The sequence below is a fragment of the Poecilia reticulata genome, chromosome 7, assembly GCF_904066995.2.
Source record: "Poecilia reticulata chromosome 7, P_reticulata-male-v2, whole genome shotgun sequence".
NCBI lineage: Eukaryota > Metazoa > Chordata > Actinopteri > Cyprinodontiformes > Poeciliidae > Poecilia > Poecilia reticulata.
The window spans coordinates 32,820,156-32,839,892 of NC_088836.1; the positions used below are offsets into that span (position 1 = coordinate 32,820,156).

The following is a 19,737-nucleotide window of genomic DNA, read 5'->3' on the forward strand; positions in this document are numbered from 1 at the left end:
GGTCCAGGCTCGGAGTCCGGTCCAGGCTCAGAAGCAGGTCCAGGCTCAGAGTCCGGTCCAGGCTCAGAGTCCGGTCCAGGCTCAGAGGCCGGTCCAGGCTCGGAGTCCGGTCCAGGCTCGGAGTCCGGTCCAGGCTCGGAGTCTGGTCCAGGCTCAGAAGCAGGTCCAGGCTCGGAGTCCGGTCCAGGCTCGGAGTCCGGTCCAGGCTCGGAGTCCGGTCCAGGCTCGGAGTCCGGTCCAGGCTCGGAGTCCGGTCCAGGCTCGGAGGCCGGTCCAGGCTCTGAAGCAGGTCCAGGCTCTGAGGCAGGTCCAGGCTCGGAGTCCGGTCCTGACTCGGAGTCCGGTCCAGGCTCGGAGTCCGGTCCAGGCTCGGAGTCCGGTCCAGGCTCGGAGTCCGGTCCAGGCTCGGAGGCCGGTCCAGGCTCGGAGGCCGGTCCAGGCTCGGAGGCCGGTCCAGGCTCGGAGTCCGGTCCAGGCTCAGAAGCAGGTCCAGGCTCAGAGTCCGGTCCAGGCTCGGAGTCCGGTCCAGGCTCGGAGGCCGGTCCAGGCTCGGAGTCCGGTCCTGACTCGGAGTCCGGTCCAGGCTCGGAGTCCGGTCCAGGCTCGGAGGCAGGTCCAACCTTGGAGGCAGGTTCCCACTCAGAGTCCACTCCTGACTCAGAGTCCGGTTCCGAGTCCGCGTCCATACCTGAGTCATAGTCACGTTCCGACTCTGAGTGTTGTTTCCAGTCAGAGTGCGGATCCGATCCACCGTCCAGTACCGAGTCATAGTGATATCGTCCTTGAATTTCGTGGTCATCTGAACTGTCTCCACAGCAGACGGCATGTTGTATCCACTGCCAGGCCCTTTTAAGATGACTTGTCTTTAAATGGACCTTTCTGGGACGGGATAGGGTTCTTCTGAAGCATTCAAAGACCTTATAGATGACTATTCTGTTGTCTCTTTTGAGCATCTTAAAAAGGAAATCTTTAACTGTCCTGCGATTTCCACACAACAGTTGAAAGATATCCTGGCAGAGTTTTTCTTCCATGCCGTCGAAAATGATAAAATCTATATCCTTCACTTTGTCCCAAAGTTTATCACCGAGCTTCTTTTGCACAAAAATGGTGTGTTTAATTTTGTTTGCAGTGTATCTTGACTGAAGACGGGACTTGTCAATGAATCGCCATAGAATATTGTCGACCAGTTTCCGTCTATCTTCTTCAGTTCCATGTTTGAAACCCATCCGCGTCCCGTCCCTCAAAAACTGTCCAGGGTCGAAGCCTGCCTGGGTATAGTCCTCACTCAGGCAGTTTTCATTGGAAAACAAGTCGTCCTCAGTATCAAAAAAGGTCTTTCTGATCTTTCTTTTTGTTTCTGCAAACATTTTCCTTTGAGCAGAAGGATTCTCCAGGTGGTGTTTGATTTTTTTGACTATAACTTCACGCCCTTCTGGAGAATCAAGAAGTCCAATTAAATGCAGCCCAGAAGCAAAGTGGAATTCGTCTTCAGCAAGGCTTTGGAAAATCCGTTCACTGAGATCTTCTGAAACCTCTGACAGTGCGTCCACATTTAATCCTCCTGTTTGTTTCAGAAGTAAGGCCAAAACTTCCTGGTGTTCCTGCCAAAAGGTTTCTCTCACGATATGCAGAGTTGGTTCATCTGCTGCCTTGTCAATCACCTGCCAGAGAAGTCCATCCAGGAAGTTAATATTGGGATAATCTAGGAAAGTTTGTCTTTGCTCGACCGTGTTAAACCACCTTGTTTCTTCTTCTTGCCAAAAAGAGACCTTAGGTGTGAAATGCTCTTGACTTTGTGAATTTTTCTCACACATCTTCATTGCTAAGGCGTCTAAATAATCTTCTCTGAGGCAGTTTTCACTCGAATACAAGTAGGGAAAAAGTCTTTCTGATCTTTCTAACCAGAGAATTATCTGAGTCCGTGACTCTATGATGTCATAGAGTCACAGACTCTATGACGTCACAAAGTTGTCCTTTGAAAGGCCTTATGACACAGACATCCTTTGAAGTCATGCTGATGACATTGTTGTCAGCAGCATGGCAACTGTTGCTAGGTTTAATAATAGCACACAGTGAGCATGCACTATGAAAAAAAGAGAATCTGTGGGCAATAAATCTGAAGTTCATAGTTTTACAATCAGATGTTATGTGAAAGAAAGATGGCTGCCAAGTATTTGTCAAATACAGTTTAGAATGAAGTGATTTAGCTTAAGCATAGTAAATATCACAATAATAAGCCTTTATTTTACATTTGAACATGCTTACCTTTTTTAAATCTTTGTATCTGCTTAATTTGAAATAAAGCCACGGTCTGTACTTTAATAACTCAACAACTCAAATTTTATTCACGTTCAACAACAATTTAAATTAAAACATGAAAACCGATTTAGTTTTGCGCTGAAACGATGCGCGGCCTCCTGCAGTTTCATTTCTTCTGGACGACGAGAGTCAACGGCAACATCTTCTGGCGCTGGAGGTCAGAGGTCATGTTCACACCGTCTAATCCAGTGGTTCCCAAACTTTTTCTGCCCCCCTGTGGATCACAAACCGTTCAAAACGCAGCGCCAAAAATTCACAACAATGTTGTCGAGGCTTTTAGAAAGACATTTCAATTCAGTCATAGATTCCAATTGGATTCTCATAGATTCACACTTATCAATAAATTATATTCAGTTAATTATTAAAGTAGTTTAAATGTCTGTACCAAAGCAAACCCATCAGACTGTATGGAGTCACTGACCTACAACATTCACTCCTCCTGACCAGCAGGGGGCAGCAGCAAATCGATCCCTCCTACAGACCGTGCATGAAGCGACGGGGGAGAAGAGCTCCCCTCTAACAGGAAGAAACCTCCAGCAGAACCAGAACCGGGCTCAGAACCAGCAGCCACCTGCCACGACTGACGGGAGCCGAGAGACGACGGGTCAGAGACGCAACGGGTCAGCTGGTCAGGAGAACTTTGTTCCTGGAAGAGACGAGTTCACAGCAGCATCATGTCAGCCAATGGGGTTCTGATTGGACCACAGCCAATCAGAACCCCAGACCCAGTGCAGCGTCTATGGGAAGAAAAATAACTGAGAACAAAAAGTTAACCGTTTGTCCAACTACTGTTAATTCATGTAGACGGTTAGATTTTCCCTCTCATTGTCCAGTTTGTGATAAAACTTATTCCTCCCCTCCATGGGCTGCCACCTCGTCGTGGTGGAGGGGTTTGAGTGTCCCGGTGATCCGAGGAGCCGTCTGAGGCTTCATGCCTCAGCTTGGGTCGGGTCTGCCGGGGCAAACGGCTCCTAGGTGAGGGATCGGACCAAGATCAGCCCAGAGACCGCTTGGAAATGGACAGAATCCGGGTATCAGCCTGGTGGGCCACCTGGCTTTACTTCCAACCCGCCAGGCTGGGTGAGGCGCTGATGAATGAGCTTAGTGGTCCCACCACCACCAGGCTCAGCAGCTTTTCTGGGGGAAACCTGGACGTGTCCCATGTGAGCAGGTAAGACACCTGTGGCAGTTGAGGCATTTCCTCCCTCTTGTCCTTCACTCTGCAGTTTCTTTTTTCACTCTGTTGGGCTTTTTTTTCATTCAGTTTTTGTTTCTCATGTTTTATTGTGTTCTGTGAGCAGGGGTTGAGTTTCATCATGTGTCCCGCAGCAACTTGATGCCTTCAGACTCCAGTACCATCGGTAATGGGCTCAACGGATCACCGGCGCATCGCCACGACTCGCTCATCTCAGGCGCCACTTCTTGGAACATTTGAGATCAAACAGCCCAAAAATGGCTTCACCTGCTCAGTTTGAGTCCATCTGTCACATTGAGCCGATGGCGGCTGGAAGAGAGGAGACGCAGCGAGTTTCTCCTCCTGGGAAGATCGGAGAGATGAGAACGTGGAATTAACTGAGCCAATCTGAGCTGCTTTCAGTCCCAGCTGGACTGACCCTGGTCCCCTTCATCCGTCCTGGTCCCCTTCATCCGTCCTGGTCCCCTTCATCCGTCCTGGTGCCCTTCATCCGTCCTGGTTCCCTTCATCCGTCCTGGTTCCCTTCATCCGTCCTGGTTCCCTTCATCCGTCCTGGTCCCCTTCATCCGTCCTGGTCCCCTTAATCCGTCCTGGTGCCCTTCATCCGTCCTGGTGCCCTTCATCCGTCCTGGTCCCCTTCATCCGTCCTGGTCCCCTTCATCCGTCCTGGTGCCCTTCATCCGTCCTGGTGCCCTTCATCCGTCCTGGTGCCCTTCATCCGTCCTGGTCCCCTTCATCCGTCCTGGTCCCCTTCATCCGTCCTGGTCCCCTTAATCCGTCCTGGTGCCCTTCATCCGTCCTGGTCCCCTTCACCCGTCCTGGTCCCCTTCACCCGTCCTGGTCCCCTGCCTTCAACCGGCCAGTCGTCCTGGTCCCTTCAGCTCCTGGGAGATGTGACCATTTTGATTTCTTTACAGGGATGTTCTCTCAACCTGTCAGCTTATTTGTGAATGTGAAACTTTGACATGAAGATTCCTTTGAGATGAGAGAAAAGGGACATTAAGCATCGGGGACAATGTTGTCCCTGATGACACTGTTTAATGTTGTCCAGGATATTTAATATTGTCCCCCATTTATTTATTTTATTTTTATCTCCAATGCTTAACATGCCCTTGATGTTCAAGGTTATTGCTGATGTTGTATCTGGGATGTTTAACTTTATCTCCACAGAAGAGTCAAAGTAAGGACAGGAAGAAAAATGTTTTATTATTTCCTGTAATTTACTCCCAGTTCTCCTTCTGAACCAGACTGGGACGGTTCTGAATTAGACTTCCTGATTGCTGCCGTTGGAAAAGATTAAGCTAGCATTAGCATTAGCATTAGCGTTAGCATTAGCGTTAGCAATGTTAAAGTTGGTAAACATTCTGGATCTTATTTGTCTTGTTGGAGATATTTAGACCATTGATGTGTGTGATTACATTTTAGAAACGGTAGAATAGCAGCAACTCGAGCTGGAATAATCCTAATTTATGCAGAAATGTGTGAATCTGACGGCGTCGTCAGATTAGCTGTTCTGTAACCTCTGTGCTGCTGGCAGTTTGACCTGGACTCTCCTGCAAAAGAGATTTTTTTATTTTTTACCTGTGGTATTTTCGTGGTGAAGTAAAGGTTAAATAATGTAAAAATAATTAAATGAATTTTAGTGTCATGAATCTAAATGGAGTATTTTTTTCCTAACATGCTTTGTAACAGGTAAACACAGGAAGCCTTACATTTTTAAATGGGAATTTCATGCATCACCTTAAGATTGACATTTTTTACCCTTTTATTGGGCTTTTATATTAATTTAAAAAGTTGTTGAACCCCCTCCTCACATTTGCTTACACACACACACACACACGTGGTCGCACTTAGTGGTATGTATGTATAATATATATATATATATATATGTGTGTGTGTGGAAGAGATGGGATTTTGCATTAGTTTCTTGTGTATGTAAATTTCCATAATTTAAAATAACGTTTTATTTCCGTATGTGTTTTGGATTTGCGTGAGAAGAAAGTTGAATATAAGCGTTTCTAACTGTTTATAATAAACCATTTATTATATTTGAGTTCCCTACATTAAAGCGTTGGACTTCGTCGCTTTCGCTTGTTATACTAGAAACGGCCACAAGAGGGCGCTGCAGTCCCAGGAAGGGGATGGCGGCCGGTTTGAACAGTTTCAGTCTGGATCCGATCGAAACAACATTTAAAGTCTGGAAGGAAACCAGCTAAAGTCTGAGAAATGAGATGAGCTGAAGAGACGGATGTGAAGGAGGAGATGAATGTCTGGGAGTGAAACACAGCGGAGGAGTGTGAGAACGAGAGATGCATGAATATTCATCAGGGGCTGAGGTTTCCCAGCAGAGTGTGTGTGTGTGTGTGTGTGTGTGTGTGTGTGTGTGTGTGTGTGTTTTCACAGCCCCAGACATGTTTATTCATAAATCATCTCATGTTTATTCATGCAGGATTATGTAAACAAGTGGGCGGACTCAGACACGCAGGACCTGCTGGTCAGTGGGGACGACTCTGAGTTTCCACAGTTTTCCACTCTGAGTTTCCAGTTTTCCACTCTGAGTTTCCAGTTTTCCACTCTGAGTTTCCAGTTTTCCACTCTGAGTTTCCACAGTTTTCCACTCTGAGTTTCCACAGTTTTCCACTCTGAGTTTCCACAGTTTTCCACTCTGAGTTTCCACAGTTTTCCACTCTGAGTTTCCACAGTTTTCCACTCTGAGTTTCCACAGTTTTCCACTCTGAGTTTCCACAGTTTTCCACTCTGAGTTTCCACAGTTTTCCACTCTGAGTTTCAACAGTTTTCCACTCTGAGTTTCCACAGTTTTCCACTCTGAGTTTCCAGTTTTCCACTCTGAGTTTCAACAGTTTTCCACTCTGAGTTTCCAGTTTTCCACTCTTAGTTTCCACAGTTTTCCACTCTGAGTTTCCACAGTTTTCCACTCTGAGTTTCCACAGTTTTCCACTCTGAGTTTCCACAGTTTTCCACTCTGAGTTTCCACAGTTTTCCACTCTGAGTTTCCAGTTTTCCACTCTGAGTTTCAACAGTTTTCCACTCTGAGTTTCCAGTTTTCCACTCTTAGTTTCCACAGTTTTCCACTCTGAGTTTCCACAGTTTTCCACTCTGAGTTTCCACAGTTTTCCACTCTGAGTTTCCACAGTTTTCCACTCTGAGTTTCCACAGTTTTCCACTCTGAGTTTCAACAGTTTTCCACTCTGAGTTTCCACAGTTTTCCACTCTGAGTTTCCACAGTTTTCCACTCTGAGTTTCCACAGTTTTCCACTCTGAGTTTCCACAGTTTTCCACTCTGAGTTTCCAGTTTTCCACTCTGAGTTTCCAGTTTTCCACTCTGAGTTTCCACAGTTTTCCACTCTGAGTTTCAACAGTTTTCCACTCTGAGTTTCCACAGTTTTCCACTCTGAGTTTCCACAGTTTTCCACTCTGAGTTTCCACAGTTTTCCATCGCGGCGCCGGTCCAACTTCCTGCCAAACGATCCGGCATTAAAACCTGAACTCAGGACTTTATTCAGCTTCCATGGAGACATGAACAGTCATATCAACAGACTGATGCGCCATAAATACTCCCTGCATTTACTGCGATAAACTATAATTATTGTTTTCAGATCATTTTGAAATATTGGTAATGCCAAAGTCTAATAAACTAATTTAGTAAAGAACTGGAGGATATTTTAAACGTCCTAAATAAAACATGACAACCAATTAAGACAGAAACTAAGAACATTTCCAACTGAAAACCTAAAGATTGGATTATGACGTCTAAGCAAAATATTAAAGGAAATCATCTGAATCCATCATGTGATTAATTGATCAGTTATCGGTTTACAGGAGTAAACAAAGACGCTGAAGTTGGTCTGGACAATAAGGCTCAAATATATCACAATATAAGAGTTTTACATAATTCGATATTGATTATTGATTAGTTTTAACTATCTGAAATGTTGCCACATTGGTGACGTGACGTTTCCCGTTTTGCCGTCTTCACTGCATGTTGGTTTTTTTTTGAGGCAGCTGGTTGTTGCTAGGCAACCAAAGAACGAGCTAGCTTAGCTTAGGCGTGAGCGGCTGACCGGCTAATGCCTTGTACTCTGCCTACATCTCCCAGAATGCTGTGCAGTTCTGTAGGTCAGTGAATATTCTATATATTGAATATTTGATATCCTCGGAGGTTTTATGTATTGATATTGATCAGGTGTCTGGTGATCTATATGGTTATTGATTGGTTGCCCAGCTCGGCTCCTCAGCAGCCTGAATTATTCTGATTCTCAAACATTTCTGCTTTCTTCTCACATAAATCTAAAACAGTCAGAAATCCTCCCTGCAGTCAAACTCGTCTCGCTCTGAGAGAAGCTCAAACTTTCTGTGAGTGACGTCGACCTTTGACCTGAAGGACGAGCTCAGGCTCCTTAGTTCCCATCTTCCATTGTTCCGTCGGCATAGCGACGCGGCTCCATCGCTTCCTGAGACAGAAACCTGCCGGACGGGAAGCTAACGGGAGCTAACTGCCTCTCAGAAGAAGAAACGGTTGTAAAATAATAATGACGTGATTCTGAGGCAACGTTAAAACCGTCGGAAAGGAAAAACCAGATAATTACCTGAACCAGGCATAAGGAAACGATCACAGATCCTGGTTCTCTCAGGTCGTCTCTCACCTGCCAGGTTACATTTCAGTCCTTCTGTCTTTTCTAGAAAACTAGTAATTAAGAGTAGAAATAAACATTTGGTTTGTTTAAATCACTTTTGTGCTAACAGATACATAAAGCGACATATTGCAGAAGTTGCCTGACAATAGTTAGATCATGTTCACCCAGCAGGCCTGGAGGCTCATTTCCGTCTTTCTGCTGAAATCCGATCCATTTCTGCGTTATCGTTCATGCTACTGATTAAATGCAGCCATAATCGGACCGTGTGAACGGTTTGCCACCCCAAAGTGACCCAAGAAGAAGAACGGAGCGGCCATTTTACTGCATGGACCGTGTGAACGGTTTGCCACCCCAAAGTGACCCAAGAAGAAGAACGCAGCGGCCATTTTACTGCATGGATGGACGGTAACGCTGCTGAGAGCGACAGCAGGTCAGCAGAACCTGATGAACTGAAAGCTGACAGCAACCAAACGGTCTTAGTGGAGAACCGGTTCTGACCCGGTTCTGTTTGGATGTGGAGTCGGACCAGGAGTGGTCGGTTCGGATGTGATGCGTTCACTGACTCACTGCTTTCATCACGTCATTATTACCGTTTTCAGACATTGTTTACGTCCAGTTTCTTCTTCTGCTGCAGAATTATGGCGCATGTCTCACGTTAGTGAGGAAAAGTCGGTAAAATGCGACCTGAGCGTTCAGACGCTTCGAAAACTGATTTGAATTTATTTTTGGGTGAACAATCCGAATCGGGTTTTGGTCGCTTTCGGCTGCTGTGATCCTCAGTGATTAACATGAACACATCGACACCGGCTCAGATTTACCCTTCAACCGAGTTTTGATTTTTCCCTCCCATTTTGTTGCCGTTTGTGTTTCTGGAGGGCGGGGTTACGAGCTTGGTCACGTGACAGTGATGCAGCAGAGGATTATGGGTGATGAGCTGAAGCAGAGTGGCTCCGTTAGCGGTGGGTTGGTTTGTCACCCGGTCAGGAGGATGGAGAAGTTCACCTGGTGTCGGTATCTGCCCTGATTTACCTTCACAAGCATTTAGCTTTTAGTTTCTCCTTGCGGTCCCGCAGCGAACGGCGTAGCTCGGCTCTGCGGCTCGGCTCGGTGGCTCGGCTCGGCTCTGCGGCTCGGCTCTTCGGCTCTGCGGCTCGGCTCGGCTCGGCTCGGTGGCTCGGCTTGGCTCGGCTCGGCTCGGCTCGGCTCTGCGGCTCGGCTCGGCTCGGCTCGGCTCTGCGGCTCGGCTCTTCGGCTCTGCGGCTCGGCTCGGTGGCTCGGCTCGGCTCGGCTCGGCTCTTCGGCTCGGCTCGGCTCGGCTCTGCGGCTCGGCTCTTCGGCTCGCTGTACCTCGGTTTCCCTTTTAAATCTTCATTTCTCCGTGTGAACAGGTGAGGCTCAGGTCTGAGTCGGCCTTCCTGGGAAAACAACAGTTAGTCCAAATGTTTTCCTTCCGACGCGCAGATTGAATCTCCATTCTTCTTCGTTTTCGCAGCACACGCGCACGTTCCAGTCGCGTTTCCATGGCGACGTCAGAACGTCCCGCGTCGTTACAAAATGGAGGGCGACGTGGGGCGGATTGTTTCCTAAAACTGGTTCTGGGTCGCAGTGAGATGAGAATCATGAATCTTATGTGGAGCTTTTTTTGAGGAACCCAAACCCGGGTCTGTGGCTCAGCAGCTCTCTGTGGGTCCGGCCTGGAAGCTGCTTGGTTCCGATCCGGTGTCGGGTCTGGACTTTGTCAGTGACGTCATCGCTGGCGTCCTGCCGTAAGCTGGGAGTGATGTCATCAATGCTTGTTGTCACAAACATGATGGGATTTCTTCCTCCAGTGTTTAGTGCCTCTGAGAAGCCTGAGAACACACACACACACACACACACACACACACACACACACACACACAGCCCTCATTAGTAATGTATGGGGTGTCTGAGCCAGAAGTCATTTGTTTGTCTTTAAGCAGCTAAACTCTCTTTTATCCTGCTGATAATACATCGATTAGCATCTCAAAACCACACAGAAGCTTTTTAATCAAACCTAGAACACACACACACACACCCTGGGGGCCTCCTGCTGTGCAGCGTGTGATTGCTGAAAGCTCGGTGTTAGCGCAGCAGCTAATGAGCTTCGCTGAAGCTGAGGACTCAATCCGCTGCAGTTTCAGCTGAACGTTTAAAAGTTCATTTTGATCGGAATCAGTTCAATCCGCTAATAAAATATTAATAATCAATACAACCGCAGCAGATGAAATGGATGTGGTTCATACAAACTACTCCTCCTGAAAACTGTCAAAGGCTTAATGAATTAATCATGCAAACGGAAATAATGAGCCTGTTTTTATTTATGTTATTGATTGATTGATTGCTTATTGAGACAGGCCTAGTCATAACTATGAGAATAAGTGATGAGTACAAGTTTTGAAGTGATAATTGAGAATAAAAGTCATAATTATGGCTTCCAGTTGGGCTTTTATTTTTCCTTTCCTGGCAGAAATGGTCTTCCGTACCTGCCCAGGTGATTCTCCTGGAGTCAGAACTCCTTCCTGATTTGGTGAATCCATCTGGACCTGACAGAACCGAACATCTTTTCCCTCCATTCGGCTGTAAAATTACAGAACTTTTCCTCTGCTTCCAGCTGAAGCTCAGCGGTGATGTTCTGCTTCTGCTGTTCAATTTGATCCGGTTTAACTGTCTCTGGTTCGGTTCAGTGAGATGTTTGGACCCGGTCAGTAGCGGGTGATGCTAATGGTCCAGACCCTTTAGACAGAAAACAACTCATCCATTATTCAGGCTCCGTCTCTCCATCGCCGCCGCAGCTGTCAGACGTTCCTGACGGCTTCATGACTTATTGATCGGCTGAAAAGGTCAAACAGGAAGCTGCGTGCTGCACTTCCTGCCTCCTCTGGATGCTTCTTCCTCTGGATCGCCTCCCTCCATCTGTTCAACACAAACACTGGCTCATTTCTCCTTAAACTGGATTTCCTGACTCCAGTTCATTTGTGCTCTAATTGAGTTGGCGGATGAGACGCACGTCCCTGACCGAGTCTCTGCTGCTGGTTGAGCTCACCACAGGCCCAGACCGGCCCAGATCGGCCTAGATCGGCCCAGATCGGCCCAGACCGGCCTAGATCGGCCTAGACCGGCCCAGACCGGCCTAGACCGGCCTAGATCGGCCCAGACCGGCCTAGATCGGCCTAGACCGGCCCAGACCGGCCTAGATCGGCCCAGACCGGCCTAGACCGGCCCAGACCGGCCCAGACCGGCCTAGATCGGCCCAGACCGGCCTAGACCGGCCCAGACCGGCCTAGATCGGCCCAGACCGGCCTAGACCGGCCCAGACCGGCCCAGACCGGCCTAGATCGGCCCAGACCGGCCTAGATCGGCCCAGACCGGCCTAGACCGGCCCAGACCGGCCCAGACCGGCCTAGATCGGCCCAGACCGGCCTAGATCGGCCCAGACCGGCCTAGATCGGCCCAGACCGACTCTGTCTCTCACTTTCTGCTGCTTTTAATGATGAAAACGTTTAATGACGGCCTTGGAAATCTCCTGTATGGAAGCCCGTTCCTGCCATGACAGAAAAAATAACAGGAAGTCATAAGTACATGTTTTAAAGTAACAAGAATAAAAATACTAGTTTCAGACTTGATATCGAGTTTAAGTCATAATTCTGGGTTTTAAACTCACAATTAAAAGTTTTAAAGTAATTATAAGAATAAAATGCTTTAATCTGAGTTTCAGACTCATAATTTTAAATTTGTAATAAGTTTTAAATGAACAATTGTGAGAATAATTGAGTTTTAAAACAACTACAAGAAGGAAAGTCATTATTAGAACATGTATGTAAACGTTGGCATGTCGCCGCCTGATCGTCCCGTTCGGTCCAGTTGGTCTCATCCGGGTCCAAACCGTCCGGGTCTCGACCCGCAGGAGCCGGACCTCGCTCTCGCCCCGCATTGAGTCGTCAGCGGGTCTTTGTGTTGTCATGGCGACCCTGTCCATCAGCCCACCAATCGCAGCTTTGTTTGCTGGGCAGTGATTGACGGGAGGCGATGGTAACCCGTAGCAACGGCTGTGAGCGTGGGGGAGGGCTGTGGATGTGTTTCTAATGCATGCAGCGTTTTTGTTCTCCGGCCCTTTGACTTGTGACCGGACAGGAACCTGCTAATCTGTCCTCTGGCGGATCGTCGCCCTTTCAGCCGGTTCTCATGGTCGTTAGCTCCTCAGTGTCTGACGGAACGCATTCATCCTCACATTTCACACTCATTAAAACGACACGGCCGCTTGAGGAGGGGAAGCGTCCCGGTCGCCGTTTGGTGTCTTGGCTTTGGGGAGACGAAACAATGGCTGCTGGAAGTTTTCATCGTTCCTCAGAGGAAACGTGAACAACTTCCCACGGAGATTTTGGTAGCCAGGAAAAGTCGCTGGGCGGATGGTTTTTGTTTTCCGGAGCCGTCCAGCTCCTGGTCTGGACTGACTGGACTCTTTCTCCGTCAAGATGTTTCCATCAGCTCTAATAATATGTGATTATCTTGATCTCTGTTGGCTCTCCCTGTGAATAAAGTGGTGGAGTTGAATATCTCCCAGCAGCATGTGCAGCACCGACAGAAAGGCGTGTTTTCATTGATTTGTTCCCTCCAGGCTGCCGTATTTTCCTCATTGATTTTGTCCATCTGCAGCGCGTCAACGGCTCGGTGCGTTCGGGTCGAGCTCGGGGCGTTTCGACGCAGCAGGCCGATCCGTCCACATATTGATTTTCCTGCTGGGGGTCTGATGTGGAAAACCGTTGGACCCGTGTGATGCTGCCGGTGTTTACTGCAGATTAAGCTGTTGGCAGTCGATGGCGGCCATTGATCAGGATCCTGAGGGTTTAGCTCATGTTCCCGGATGAAGAGCATCTGCAGGATATTCATTCATGAATGTTTGGGTCTTGCTGCCAGGTGTGGTGGGCCTGGTCACCTGGCTACAGGCTGACCTGAGCCATGAAGCAGGAAATGGCTGCTGGTGCTGGGTGGATCCGTTTGGGTGCAGAGATGCAGTCCTGGTTCAGTACGTTGCTGTCATGTAGCGTCTCTAAGCTGTACAGATGGAGGGCAGGCGGTGAGGTAGCCGAGGATATGCCAGATGTAATTTATGGCTGCGAATCGTTCTAATGATGACAAGAAAAAAAGAGAGAAATATTACTGAGTGTTGGGAAAACAACCCGGTCAGGAGGGGCGGCGTCAGATTTTAGCTCAGAGGATTTCTCTTTAGTCTTTGGCTAAAGACCACGAGCCATTTCTGCTGCTAGCGCTAGGCTAGCACGTGTGTTTTGGTTGTGTTTACCCAGAATGCCCTGCTCTGTAGTAGGACTGCTGTAAACGATTATTTTAGTAATCGAGTAATCTATAGATTTTTCTTACAATTAATCGAGTAATCGGATAAAAACAATTATGAAATAAAATATTGGTAAATCTTCCATAACACCAGTGTTACTGTCGGATATCAACATCAGTCTATTTTTTCCACCTTTGAGCTTCCCTACCAGTTACTGTTTTGTAGACCGGGGAAGCAATACGGGATATTTACGGCTCCTCCGTTCAGAAACTCATCTACCAGCCATGTTCCGCCTCCCGTTTGTTCAGACCGGGATGATATAAGTTTATTGTGCGGTTCGTCCGTAAAGCTGCTCTTACCCTGTAAGCATCAACCCTCAGCCGCCCGCCGTGTTCAGTCTCTCCGCTCACCTGTAGAAATCCTCCTCAGCTTCTTCCCGCCGTTCAACCAGCAGCTCCGGAGCAGAAAGGCTGCCGGACTCCCGGCATCGCGCCGGTCATTTTAAGGATGTTTATTGGTCCCACAAAAACGATGAAAACCCGGAATTATCACCAATCAGTAAAATCCCCGCGGGCCGAACTTGAAGATTGGACGTTATGCCGCTAACACGTAGCTTCCGTCAACAACTCAGAGGCGGAAGTCAGAGCTCCGCGCAACGCAAATAATGTTCCGGCTGAAACACGGTGCGCTAAATGGTAAAACATAAATTAACGAAGCTTCGAGGCAGGAACATTTTCCTCCAGGAATTTTAATAATCGAGGTTCTCGAATCACTCGAGGAATCGTTTCAGCCCTACTCTGTAGTCCACTTCCTGCTTTGGAGCGTCTCCGGTCTGCAGAAGGACGTCACGACACAGGCTGGTGCGCCGTGTTGACGCCACGTTGGGTGTTTGGGTTTAAACTTTGTCCCGAGTACGATGGACCGACCTGCACCGACCCGGTCAGGAGAAGCCGGGTTTTAGTGGCTGTTCACCTGTTTCTGCTTCCATGTTTGTTGAGTTTCTTGACCGCCGGAGAACCAGCAGGTCTGACTGGGATCTCGGCTCATTAGTGTTGAGCTCAGACCTTTCAACACATTTTCACCCTGACGTTGTTTTCTCTGCCTGAACTCGCAGCTCATGGATAATCAATAACATCTTCCATGTTTGTAGTTCACCTCAGTCTTCAGCGGTTTGAAAACTCTGAATATTTCATCAACCCCACTGGAGTTCCTGCAAACACTTCAAAGGCCGACTCGTTCTTTAAATCTGAAGTTTTTCCTTCAGTTCACATCAGAAAGATTAAACGGCTGCTTTCAGCTGCCTGACGCCCACAGACCGGCTTTCTTCCAGAGTTTAAAATTCATCATCCGTCATGAAGCCGGTTCTCCAGACGCCTCCTGACATCCAGCTCCTCTCCACCTGCAGGAACTCTGAGCAGGTCAGCTCACGGCCAGGTCTCCGTCCTCAGGATGCTGATTACTTTGGTGGCGAACTTTAAAGAACTTAAGACAACAAAACCTTTTCCTGTGGCTCTGAGATGCTTTCTCTACCTTCAGCAGGTGCATTAAAGGGGCGGTATCATGTTCTCCTTTAATAGCACGATCAAGGAACTATTGCTATTCAAATCCTATATATATTTATATATATCTATATCAAATATGACTCAAAGGAACTTGGACTTCCTGATTTAACATCTTGAAATTGGGCCTCTGTCTCTTTAAGAACTCCTGCTCTTTCTGAAGCTCCGCCTCCAGGAAGTCGTCCCAACATGGCTCCTCTATTAACCCTTTAACGTTTTTGCCAGCGTTGCTCTGAGCAGCAGCTCCTATAAGGAGCTCAGCAGATGTCTGCTAATTGCTGCCGGCTAGTCTGGAGGAGCTGAGTGGGGGAGGAGCTGCACCCTGAAGGCGGGGCTAGGTCCACGCAGGCGTTTTAAGCAGCTGACTGGTTGCCATGGAGATTAGAGGCTGTCTGAAACATGAAGGGTTTGTTTTAATGAAAACTTGGTGGAAACATTCCAGTTGATTTTTCGTGACTCCGCCCCTTTAACCGGCTGTTGCTCAGCGACCTGAATCAGGTTCTGTGAATCGGTACGACATGAACTGAAGCTGTGAAAAACAGGTTTTATTTGTTTTTTCAGGATTTTTTTGTTATTGACAGGAAGTTGAGTTTTGAAAGAGGGGAGTAAAGATGGCCGCCACTCCAGACCAGGAGTTTTTATTAGGATAAAGCAGGACTGATGGATAAAACGATAATATCTATTGATACTTGATGGAAATGCGTGACAGAACCAGCAGGGTGAAGATCTGATCCGTCCAAAATGAACCGGACTTCATTCTGATTTTGGCTAAACTGGGCCGGTCAGAACCAAACGGCTCTCTGGATTCATTTCAACACATTTTCTCTATTAAATATGTGGGTTTTTATTGATTAGACATGTATAAAGTCAGATTTTTTTAAAATTTAGTCTGTAGAAAAGCTGAAGGGTCCATTCTGCCGTTTCGATGTTCGCAGCCGTGTTTGAGCCGCGAGTCGGTTCTGATTCAAAGCTCACCTTGATACCTGCAGCTGAACTGGTTTCTGGTGTTTCTGGACACTTGACTGAAAACAAATAAAAATAAAACTCTCTGGATAGTTTCTGTTCAGCAGAGCGATTTGATAAACGAGCCGAACGGAGAGTCGGCTCCTCCGGATCGATCCGGTTCATTTTCCAGCGTCCTGAGATTTATTTATAGTCAAAGTTTACAGCAGCAGCCAAGTCTTTGCAACACACACACACACACACACGCAGCGCGGGGTGGGGAACGCGTGGGCTTTGGGTGACTCAACACATTTGCTTCTTAGGGTGTGCCATAAACCCAGAGCTGAACCCACACACACCTTGTTGCCCCTGGCAACCGGTTCCAGCCTGTCGGAGCGGGTTCTTGGACCGGTGTGTGTGAACATCCGCAGCTCAGGGAGGGAAAGTTTGCTGCTGTTCTGTAGATGTTGGTGACGGTGGGGAGATGGAGGCTCGTGTCTCGTTTTGTTTGTGTAGTAAATTTGAGAGTTTGAATTATTTCTGCATCAAGTCAAACTTGAGACTTTTAGGGATGTTTCCGGTGATGCAGACGGGATCTTCAGACTGGGAGCGGAAAACCAAAGGACACATGGAGCGGCGTCGCCCTCCGTCTGCCAGCTTCCTCATTAAGCCGCCGGCGCCTGCGCTAGCTGAACCCGCTACTCTCCGCAGTAACGGGCGCAGAACTGGACCGAGACGTTCCGAGGTCGAGAGGTCAGGAGGAGATCAGACGAGCTCTGAGTCGCCTTGGTAACGGCTGAGCTTGAGTCAAAGATCAGAGTCTGAAGTTTGCTTCATTAAAACACAAAAATAAACGATTCAGCAGGAGTCAAACCAAAATGAATCAACAAGCAGAGGGACGGACGTCTACAGACCTCCATGTGTCATTTCCAACACCACCACCAGGGGCGTATGCGAGCTGGTCAGACAGAAATATTGTCCTGTTGTCCTCAGGCTGCTGCAGCCAATCAGCTCAAATGCAGGCCTGTCCAGTGGTGACATTTAACCAACGGGGAGGCCGTTTCATGTCTGTTCAGGATTTCATTGTTTTTATGCTAATATGACACTGGGGTCAGAGGTGAGTCGTGCTAATTAGCTCAAAGCTAAAGTCAGTAGAGCAGAGCAGATCAATAACCAGCCAGGTTAGCGAGGCAGGAAAGCAGCTGATGGAGCCCATCGGCTGCAGTCACCATGTCGGAACCGGCCCTCGGTCTGCCAAAGCCTGCAGAACCTTGATCCGCCGATTAAAAGGTCAAAGATGGGACGTTTTATGACCCGACTCACTGCCAGATGCTGCCAGGGTCAGACGAAGGATCTGCTGTTTAAAGCCTTCATCTGCTAAATGCAGACCCTCGTAATCCCAGACGTTCCTGCCTGGACCTGCACATAATCCCGAGTTTGGATTGAATCAACTTTTAACCTGCAGAAACGGGAAGATTCCCTCAGCCTGTCACATCATGATCATCTTCTCATGTTGATTATTCTGACGGCATTTCTCCTGAATTATGCTTGATTTAAGGATTAAACTTGATGCCTTGAAGGATTAATGTGAACCCAGACATGGTTATGTAATCTTATTTTACTCACACGTCACATCTGATTCAAATCAAAGAGTCTTGAGCAAAGTTGGGAAGAGAATCATGAATCTCTCTCCACTATCAACAAACCTGAGAGATCTGAGGGGAAAATAGATAAAGGTGTTAAAAGATCATTGGTGTAAATTAATCTTCCCCAGTTGGGACCCATCATTGCACTGCACAGAACCGGGATCTGGGTCCGATCTGGTGCCTGCGGAGTCGGAGGCAGTTAGAGCTTCACCAGGTGAAACGATGACCAGGATGACCGGTCAGAACCGATCCTGCGCTTTGGGGAAAAACTGATGAGTTCATGAGGCTGAGCAAGAAGCAGGGAGCTGTCCAGAAAATATGGATGTTGATTTTAAAGGAACATCTTCCCAAACATCAGAAATGATTCCTCTCTGAAAGCGGTGAGTACGTCCACAGGCTGTTATCCTCCTTCTGGGTTTTAGCAACGGTGCTAAAAGTCAGTGATGCTTTGAAACGGATTTCCTGACTGCAAAAAAGCAACAGGACGATTCAAAGAAAACAGCGAAAGTCTCAGAAAAGTAAAGCCACTGCTCTGCTCGCTCGATGCGATCTTTAAAAAGCGGAGCTAGCTTTAGCCTCCAGCTAGCAGCGGCGGGAGGAACTAGCACCAGGTTGGCGCATGCGCGTCCTGCCCTGACACGGAGCGACATCCGGTCACCACTGAACAAACGTTTTGGCTGTGAGGGGAAGTAACCTGGAGGCTGCACAGTGGCGCAGTTGGTAGAGCTGCTGCCTTGCAGCAAGGAGGTTCTGGGTTCGATTCCCGGTCTTTCTGCATGGAGTCTCCATGTTCTCCCTGTGCATGGTGGGTTTTCTCCAGGTACTCCGGTTTCCTCCCACAGTCCAAAAACATGACTGTCAGGTTAACTGGTCTGTCTAAATTGTCCCTAGGTGTGAGTGTGTGTGTGTATGGTTGTGTGTCTCTGTGTTGCCCTGTGACAGACTGGCGACCTGTCCAGGTGACCTGTCCAGGTGACCCCGCCTCTCGCCCGAAACGATAGCTGGAGATGGGCACCAGCAACCCTCCCGACCCCACTGAGGGACAAGGGTGCAAAAAAATGGATGGATGGATGGGAAGTAACCCGACTGAGCTTGGTGAGGAAATAAACCTGATGATTACAGAGATTCAGATGATGAAGATAGAAATGAATGAATAAACACAGAACATGGAGAATGTGCTGTTTACAATACATCCTCTAACGTTTTTCTTCCTGTTGAATATGTAGGCATGTTCAAGTATTTAATAAATACTAAATATATTTAGTTTGTAATTTACAATGTAATTAGAAAGAGCGCAGAGCTAAAAGCAGCTGTGCACCGATGGCAGATTTCTGGCCGATCACCGATATTTAAAACACCTGGCTTGCAGATGTTTGTGTGAGTAAAATGTAGCCAAAGCCGACTCTGTTGGAGAGGCTGACGTAAACCTGCAGGGGGAGACGCCCTGGTGGGTGGGACCGTCCAACAGGTGGACACTGGCTGATTTCTGTGACCTTGTAGGTAGACGAGGTCGGTGGATCGGATCGGTTCCACCAGTAAGTCACGACCGACGCCGACCACCCACAGGGAAGGAAGTCAAATATAATGTATCCATGATTCCATCGGACCCGGCCGACGTGTCGGCTGAGGACCAGGCAGGCTCATCTGACGGGTTCGGGTCCTGAACGTTCGGTCTGCTGGGTGGAATCGGGAGGAATGAGTTTGTTTTTAATCTTTTAATCGGTCAGTTTGATGTTGTGGCTCCGCTGCCCTCGTCACGTTGGGGTCGCTGTGCGGAGGACAGATAATCCATAATCCTGAATGTATGAAGCTGCTGCTTATGTTAAATCCTCTCCGCTGGACGGCCTGGGTCATGTTTCCAGGGTCAGAGGTCAAAAGGCTTCGTCTCTTTATTGCATCTCTGACCACAAAGCGGAGCAGGAAGCTGACAGGTGGTGTTATCGCTGCTCCATCACATCATCATCGCCGCCCACGCGTCGCTGCGCCGCTCTCTTATGAAACCAGCCTGCGGATCCAGGTGGAGCTGGAATCCAACGGTACCGGTACTCTGGACCTGAGACCCGGTTACATCATCAGAACAGAGGTGATTTCATGTTCTCTTTACGTCGTG

The 19,737-nt window shown here is 48.1% G+C and overlaps 2 long non-coding RNA genes across 2 annotated transcripts; both read right to left on the reverse strand.

The window, feature by feature from the left end:
• Window positions 1–2,314: 2,314 nt before the first annotated feature.
• Window positions 2,315–2,831, reverse strand: LOC145552312 (uncharacterized). Its single transcript, XR_014088309.1, has 2 exons — window positions 2,741–2,831; window positions 2,315–2,533 (listed from the first exon to the last, which is right to left on the reverse strand). It is a non-coding gene; the product is annotated as an uncharacterized LOC145552312 (long non-coding RNA).
• A 25-nt stretch (window positions 2,832–2,856) lies between these two features.
• LOC145552313 (uncharacterized) lies at window positions 2,857–11,269 on the reverse strand. Its single transcript, XR_014088310.1, has 3 exons — window positions 10,674–11,269; window positions 9,199–10,019; window positions 2,857–2,965 (listed from the first exon to the last, which is right to left on the reverse strand). It is a non-coding gene; the product is annotated as an uncharacterized LOC145552313 (long non-coding RNA).
• Window positions 11,270–19,737: the final 8,468 nt, after the last annotated feature.